Below are 9,157 nucleotides of genomic sequence, written 5' to 3' on the forward strand. Positions count from 1 at the left end.
TGTCTTGGGGCAAAGCCCAGTTTGGCTGTAAACATCTAAAATTTACAAAACCATTTATGTGCTTTCAATGTACAAATGGACAAAGGATAAACACTTGCATTACAATCAGGAAAAATTGGGAGGGAAACATGAGCCATAGGTCCTCTAAATTTCTGTAAACACACAGGGCATAATTCATTAGATGTCAAAGACTGAGAATCATTCATAAGATAATTGTTTCTTCTCCTTGGGGCCACATGGGGATCCACCCTTTCCACAGGCTTGTCCAATGTCCATTTTCTTGGCTCCACCCAATCAAGCATCTGTGGCAGCCAAGTACCAGACCTCACCCTCCAAAAGTGTTGGGATGATTGCTACATTTTACCCAATCTTTGGGTTAATATTTTAACCCCTCTAGTACAGTGATGTGAAGACAACATCCTTCCTAACCTGTGACATACAGACCCAACACTCTCAGAGCAATGAGTTGGTGACCTAGCCTTCCCTAATCCATGGGGTACAGGCCAATCCCTCTCAGACCTATGGGGTGGCAACCTTAACCTCCCTAATCCTTGGGCAATGTGAACTACCCTCTCTGTACCCTGGGGCAACAAAACTATCCCTGAATACTGCTGGGGCAAACTCTCCCTCTCCATACACATCGGTGGGTTCCTCTCTTTGTCTGTGTTGTCTTAATTCCAGATCTCAGATTTCATGGTTTTCCTCTTAAAGCTGTTTTTCCTTCAATCTCTCCCTTCCATGTCTCCTTTATCCCAGAATTACATCAATTTTGTTCATAGAGCTCTCTCAAAAAGTTTGTTGCTTTAGCACATGGGAAGCAGTGGTTCAAGCCATCAGATAGTAAGATTTTCCACAAGTCTTTCCTAAATACTGCATTTTAAATTCTGATTCACAAATTCCAAATTTAGTTAAGTCTTCAAATGGGGCACTATCATCTGGGGACTTGATTTCCAGGGGCTTGGAATTTCTGGAATCAGTTTCTGTTTTCTTTGTGCCCAACAATCCAGTCCTCAACTTATCTCTCTTATCTAGTATTTTGCTATAAACAGCGAAGCTGCATTCTCCAAGTTTACTTTGGAAAGTTCTTCAGCTAAATGCCCAGGCTCACCATTTTCAAATTTTGCCTTCCATAAAACATTAGGGGCTAATCTTGCTAAGTTCTCTGTGACTTTAAAACATGGATTGCATTTCCCTCAGTTTCCAGTAATAGTTTCATCATTTACATCTAAGGCATCACAAAAAGTCTCTTCAAAGCATTCTAGGCCTTTCTATCAAACAGCTCATAATTCCTCAAAAAGTTACCCTTTACCCACTTAAAACTGTTTCAGCATTCTGGTAATTGCAAAAGCACTACCCAACTCTCTGATACCAAATTCTGTATTAGTCAGCCAAAGGGATGCTGATGCAAATACCAGAAATTGGTTGGTTTTTTATAAAGGTTATTTATTTGGGGTAGAAGCTCACAATCACAAGGCCCTAAAGAGTCCAATCCAAACCCTCCTACAAAGGCGTGTCAGTGGTTTCCTGTCCTCGGACACGTAAGAATTGGAGGCAAAAAGATGTGGACTTGGAGAAGTCTGGAGCCCGCTTGCTCCCCGCAGGCTCAAGATCATCCTTTCCCACACAGAAAATACAAAAAAAAAAAGAGTCCAATTCAAGGTACCATAAGAAGTACTTCCCTCACCAAGAATCTGTTGCCACACGTTGATGCAAGATGGTGGGCAATGTCTGGGAGGGTTCAGTCTTCCTCTTCCTCCCAAATCTCTGTGGTCCCAGCTTCTTCCAACCTCAGCCACAGGCTAGAACAAGTCTTATCTCTCTCCTGGGATTCATTTCTCTCTGGCTCAGCTGCTCTGGTCCCTCCACAAGGCAAGCTGTAAACTGTCAAGTTAAAAGCTGTCTCTCTTCCCAGGGCCTCTGCTGTGTCTATGGAGCTGTCTCTCTGTGTATCTTCTCTGTGTATCTACTTCTGTGAGTCTCCTTGATTGAGTGTCCATTTATATAGCCCACAAAGGGGGCAGGGACTCAAATTGAGTCACCCTAATCACATGGTCAAATCAAAGCCCTAATTTTAGCATAATTTAATCAGAGCCATCTCAGCTGCATCTAATACAAACAAAGGGTATCATGACCAGAAGAACAGACCAGTTTATTTTTTTTTAATTATTTATTATTTTTTTTAAAATTACATTATGAAAAATATGAGGTCCCATTCAACCCCACCGCCCCCGCCCCCCACTCCCCCCACAGCAACACTCTCTCCCATCATCATGACACATCCATTGCACCTGGTAAGTTCATCTCTGAGCATCACTGCACCCCATAGTCAATGGTCCACATCATAGCCCAGACTCTCTCACGTTCCATCCAGTGGGCCCTGGGGGGATCAGACTAGTTTACAAACATAATCTATATCTCTTTTTGGAATTATAAAAAGTATCAGACTGCCAAAAACACAATGAATCCTTTGGTGGAAGATTGACTGTGGTTAACAGAACAAATATGAGAACATTCCCTCATAAACTATAGTGAATATATAATACTAATACAGGGTGTCAGTAACTGGGTGGATTGGAGAGAGAATACATCTCTATATGACTATAGTTAGTAATACTTTGATGATAGTCTTTGGTAGCTTGTGATAATTGTATGATAACAATGCAAGGTGTTGGCTTTGGGATAATATATGGGAGCCATGTATGATGATATGCATATTTGTTTTGTAAGTTCACAACTTATATACTTATTATGTATTTTCCTGTATGAATGATATAATTCAATAAAAATTTTAAATCCAAGGAGCTACTATAGAGTATTATGCAAATTTATGGATTGTTTACTAAGAATGTGAATTTATATTTGAATGGAATTGAAGGATTTATTTTTATTAATTTTCTAATTTTATTGGATTTTAAAAATCTGAATATGTTTACAAATATCACTAGGAAAGCATTGTGAGATATATAAATCTATATTGATATATAGATGAAAATAAATTTTCATTCATTGAAAAATATGCAATTGTGCTTATGCAGTTATACAATAAGTGCACATTTAATGTAGAAGTTTTACATACTGAATCATGTACTGTAAGGCAATAGATCTCAAATGCCTCTGCACACTGAAATCTCCTGGGAACTTTAATAAATTCTAATGCCTGTGTCCTAGCACCAGAGATTCTCATTTAATTGTTCCCACATGTGGCCTGGGAGTTGAAGGTTTGAAAACTCTAAGTGTGATTGCAATAAGTATGAAAGTTTAAGAAATTTCTCTAAGGTACAAATTCTCTGTGACCCTAAACAGGGCCCTTTTACTCAAACTACGTGGTAGAAGGATCTACAGCTGTAGCATGCCAGAGAGCTTGGTAGAAAAGCAAAGTCAAAGCCCCCATCACAGGCCAATGGAATCAGGATCTACATTTTTAAAATATTCCAGGGGATTCATATATAACATAGGTCAAAGGCCAGAACTGGTATCCAATTCACTTCAACCTTCCATGTCACCTGTCATAAAACCTGTGCCTAATAGTGTGATATTACCACTGCCTTATTCCATTCCTCTGATGAAAAGAGAAAACTTAGACATTTTCTCAAAAGATAATCCCAAGGAAGTTCCAACAAAGAGCCCTTGATACTAATGACTATGCTTGTGAGCCTGTGCACCTGAAATAAAAACAAGGCCTAGAGCTTCAGGGTGCCTAGGAGTTATCTCCTGAGAGCCTCTGTGTTGCTCAAGTGTGGCCAGTCTCGAAGCCAAACTCAGCATGTAAATGTGTTGCCTTCCCCCCAGTGAGGGACATGACTCCCGGCGATGAGCCTCCCTTGTGCCGAGGGATTACTACCAAGTACCAGCTGATGATGTAACTAGAAAATGGCCTTGAATAAAAGGGTCAACTCGGACCAGCAGAATATCTCAATCTACATATAATACCAGGAGTTAAAAATGCTTTTTAACCTGAAAAAAAGGGGGAAATGGAAAGGACAAATGAGTTTATATGGCTATGAGTCTCCAAAAAGAGCTGGGAGGTTATCAGAGGGGTTGCCCTTGTGCACACCTGAGCAGAGTCCCAGAGACAGATAAAGTAGATACAATCCCAGGTATTGGATCTTCTGAGGACTACATAGACCCACAGGTTCTATGGTCATGTCAGATGGAGTTCAGTGCCATCTCAGTTGGCCCTACTTTGGAGTTTGTGTTTCTGTGTGATGGAGCTGGACTTAGATGTGATCTTTGTTCCAAAGTCTCTCCTGTTACTTTTAACGGATCTGTAGTTGTTGCTGGGGTTTAATGTATACCCAGGGGACCTGAATCTCTGGACTGACCATGTGATAGCCAGGCCCTGAGCCTCAACAGACTTGCAACTCATACACTCTGGTTTATTGGACTTACCCTGCTCAGCTAACATGGAGGTGAAGAAGGTCAACCACCACACCAGGGAGCCAATAGTGCCTACAACTGAAAGCAGGGGAATTGCATCCGCATTCATGTGGAATCTAAGCCCCCTCTTGACATAGATGTGGAGTGATACAACCATTCTAAGGTCCACAGGATGGAGGAATAGAGTATGGATTAGAATGGACTTACTGATATTCTATTCATGAACTATTGTGATTAGTAACCAAAGAAAATGTGGCATTGGTGTGGAGAAAGTGGCCATGGTGTCTGCTGGGGGTAGGGAATGGGAGGAAGAGATGAGATGTGGGGGTGTTTTTGGGACTTGGAGTTGCCTGGGTGGTGCTGCAGGGACAGTTACTGGACATTGTATGTCCTCCCTTGGCCCACTGGATGGAATGTGGGAGAGTGTGGGCTATGATGTGGATCATTGGCCATGAGGTGCAGTGGTGCTCAGAGATGTATTCACCAAACGCAATGAATGTCTCATGATGATGGAGGAGGTTGTTGTTATGGGGGGAGGAGTCAGGTGCAGGGGGTGGGGGTTATATGGGGATCTCATATTTTTTTAATGTAAAATTAAAAAACAAGGACAACAAATTAAAAAAAAATAAAAAACCTCCCAACTAAGAAGAGTCCTGAGCCAGACAGGTTCACAGGTGAATTCTACAAAATATTATGGAAAGAACTTATACCAATCTTGCTTGAACTCTTTCAAAAAACCAAAATAGAAGGAACATTGCCTAAGTCATTCTATTATGCCAACATTACCCCAATACCAAAGCCAAACAAAGACACCACAAGAAAGTAAAAGTACAGACCAATCTCTCTAATGAACCTAGATGTGAAAATCCACAACAAAATACTTGTTAATAGTGTTCAACAACACATTAAACAAATTATACACCACAACCAAGTGGGTTTCATTCCTGGTATGCAAGGAAGGTTCAACATAAGGAAATCAATTAATGTAATGCACTTGACCAAATACAGCACCCCTGCTTGCTAAAAATCATTGCAAAAGATAGTAATAGAAGGAAACTTTCTTAAAATGAAAAAATGTATATGCGAAAAACCCACTGCTGACATCATTTAAAATGGTGAAATTGTAAAATCTTTCCCACTAAGATTGGGAACAAGATAAGGATGCCTACTATCACCTCTTCTATTTAACATTGTGTTAGGAGTACTTGCTCAAACACTGAGGCTAAATCAGATATGAAAGTCTTCCAAATTGGAAAGGAAAAAGTAAAAATTTCACTATTTGCAGATGACATTATCCTATATATAGAAAGCCCTGAGAAGTCTACAACAAAGTTTCTAGGACTTATAAATGAGTTCAGGGAAGTCACAGGTTATAAGATCACTGTGCAAAAATCAGTAGCATTTTTATACACCAGTAATGAGCAATCTGAGGAGGAAATCTAGAATGAAATACCATTTACAATAGTAAATTAAAAAGTCAAATACCTAGGAATAAATTAAAGGATGTAAAAAATTTATACACAGAAAACTACACAACACTGTTCAAAGAAATCAAAGAAAACTTAAATAAATGGAAGAATATTCCCTGTGCATTGATAGCAGAACTAAATATCATTAAGAGATCTATCCTACCCAAACTGATCTACAGATTCAATGCAATCCAAAAAAAAAAAAAAAAAAAAACACAACACAGCATTTTTTAATGAACTAGAAACACTAATTATGAAATTTATTTTGAAAGGAAAGAGGGCCAGAATAGCCATGACATATTGAAAAAGAAAAACGAAATTGTAGGAATCACACTACCCAACTTCAAGTCATACTACAAAGCTACAGTTGTGAAAATGGTATGGTATTGGCACAAGGACCAACATATTGACCAATTTAACCATATTGAGGGTTGTGATATAGATCCTCACATATACAGTCATCTGATATTCTACAAGGCCACCAAGCCCACTCAATTCTGAGAGAATGGCCTCTTCAACAAATGGTGCTTGGAGAAAGGGATATTCTTATGCAAAAGAATGAAAGAGGATTACCATTCACACCTTATACAAAAATCAACTCAAGATAGATCAAAGACCTAAATATAAAAGCCAAGATCATAAAGACCTTAGAAAACATAGCAGAGAAACATCTACAGGACTTTGTAGTAGGAAATGGCTTCATGAACTTCACACCCAAAGCATGAGCAGCAAAAGATGAAATAGATAAAAGCGACCTCCTCAAAATTAAAGCCTTTTGCACCTAGAAGAAGTTTGTAAAGGGAAAAGACAGCCTACCCAATGGGAGAAAATATTTGGTAACCATATATTTGATAGGAGACTAATATCAACCATAAATAAAGCAATCCTATATCTTGAAAATAAAAAGTCAAACAACCCATTTAAAAAATGGGCAAGAGGTTTGAACAGATGTTTCTTCAAAGAAGAAATACAAATGGCTGAAAAGGATATTAAAAGATGCTCAAAATCACTAGGTATTAGGGAAATGCAAATCAAAACTACAATGAGATACCATCCTACTCCTGTAAGACTGGCAGCTATCAAAAAAAGAGAAGACTACCAGTGTTGGAGAACATGTGAAGGAATGGGAACACTCTTCCACTGCTGGTGGGAATGCGGAAGGATCCAGTTACTCTGGAGGACAGATTGGCATGTTTCTCAAAATAGCTGTAGATTCACCATATGACCCAGCAATTCCTCTGCTGGATATATACCAAGGAACACTGAAAACAAGGACACAAACCGATATATGCACACCAATGTTTATAGCAGCATTATTCACTATTGCCAGAAGTTGGAATCAACCCAAATGCCCATCAACAGATGAATGGATAAACAAAAATGTGGCATATTCATACAATGGAATACTAGTCAGCTATAAGAAGGAACACAGTACAAATACCTGGGATAACAAGGATGAATCTTGAGGACCTTATGTTGAGTGAAACAAGCCAGGTACTGAAGGACAAATACTACCAGAACTCTCTGACATGAAATAAACTAACCAAGCTGTCTCAGAGAGTTAGAGACTGCTTGATAGGCTTACAGGAAATTGGGGGGGAGAGGAAGGTTGTGAGCTTATGGCTTCATGGGTGAAATCTATGATGAAGTGAGGGCATAGGGATACTATTTGGTGGGGCTTTGCAGGCTTTAGGGGAATAGGGTTAGGAGGATGGGTCAGAAGGGCCAAGGAATTGGGGGTGTTTGGGGGGGGGAATGGAGGAAAATGGAAGATTGTTGGGTATGTGGTTGAAATTATGTTGGGAAAACTCTTTGAAAAAATATAATAAGGTAGGGTTACATTTTTAAGGTGCTAAATGGGGGGACTCTAGTACAGGGGCAGGCTTCTAGGGAGTGTGTGAGTTTTCATCTTGTCATAGTGTTATATCATAGGGTGGAGACCCATAAAATGATTGGGAAGGTGTACCCACATCCTGGGAAAACCTGACATTCTCAAACAGAGAATTGGTGGCTTCCAATAGGGGAGGACTCTTTAGTGTGTCAAGCCCTCAGCATTGTTACAAGTATCTGTGAATCTGGTCTTTCAAGCAGTGAAGCTTGGTTGTCACTGTTGGCCCTGATGTGAGGGGGAGAGAGGAATAGAATATGTGGAAGAAGGGTCACTGGTGGGCAATGGAAGTGTTCCACAAGATTGTGCAATGATGGATATAGGACATGTTAAAGTTCACCAAAAATGTATAAAAGTCTGTAGGCTAAAATATAAACCATAATGTAAACCATAATGTAACTGAAAATCTAGAAAATTGTACAGTCTAAAATATAAATCATTATGTAAACCAAAATGGAACCATGTTTTGTAGCTATGTTTCAATATCTGTATGTCAGCTGCATCAAAAAGTAACATGAGCATGAGAAAAAATCTTTGTTGGGAAGGGGAGAAAGGGTTTGATGCTGGATATATGGAAATCCCCTATATTGTATAGGTGACTTTACTTTGATCTAAAACTTTTTGAAGACAAAATTAAAAATTTTAAAGAAAGTATGTAGACTCTGAGGAAGGAATGAAAGAAATTTCCTTGCAACTGTACATATAGAGCAACACCTAAGACAGTGATGAAAGGCAAAACATCAAAAAGAAAGTGTAGCACTTTGATATAATTGATGAATTCCAAAAAGAAATATTGGATTATGTTCGTAATCTGATCTGTACCTGGGTATGACTGAGTTATGATTAGGGCATTGAGTCCCCACCCCTTGGTGGGTGGGGACTTAGAGATAAAAAGCATGGTGAAGAACAGAGTTTAGGGCTTTTTTTTTTTCCATTAAAAAAATTATTGAAGGATATCCACTCCTATATAAACATACATATATAAACAATAAGAGTATAGTAATAATTGTGAACTTACAAAACAAACATGTACAACATTATACAGGGCTCTCATAATTCATACTACCCTAAATACCTCACATTGTTGTGAAATATTTTTAACGAATGATTAAAGAAAATCCTCAAAATATTACTACTAGCCAAAGTATTTTACATTTGGTGTATCTTTCCCCCAACACACCCCATTATTATTTTATATCATTTACACATGACCATACATAAACAATTAACATATAGTAAAGGTTTGAACTTACAAAGCAAACATACATAACATCATACAGGGGTCCCATCTACCAACTGACCACCAACACCTTGCTTTGTTGTGAGACATTTGTTACAAATTATTATTTTTTTAAAAAATTTATTTATTTATTTACCCCCCCGTTGTCTGTTGTCTGTGTCTATTTGCTGTGTCATCTTTGTC

At 38.8% G+C, this 9,157-nt stretch overlaps 1 non-coding gene across 1 annotated transcript; it reads left to right on the top strand.

Annotated features, from left to right (window-relative positions):
• The first annotated feature begins 1,495 nt into the window (after positions 1-1,495).
• On the top strand, positions 1,496-1,627 carry LOC111761961 (small nucleolar RNA SNORA38). The gene has a single exon (XR_002795183.1). It is a non-coding gene; the product is annotated as a small nucleolar RNA SNORA38 (small nucleolar RNA).
• The last annotated feature ends 7,530 nt before the right edge of the window (positions 1,628-9,157 follow it).

This window comes from Dasypus novemcinctus, chromosome 12 (genome assembly GCF_030445035.2).
Source record: "Dasypus novemcinctus isolate mDasNov1 chromosome 12, mDasNov1.1.hap2, whole genome shotgun sequence".
In the NCBI taxonomy this organism is placed as follows: domain Eukaryota; kingdom Metazoa; phylum Chordata; class Mammalia; order Cingulata; family Dasypodidae; genus Dasypus; species Dasypus novemcinctus.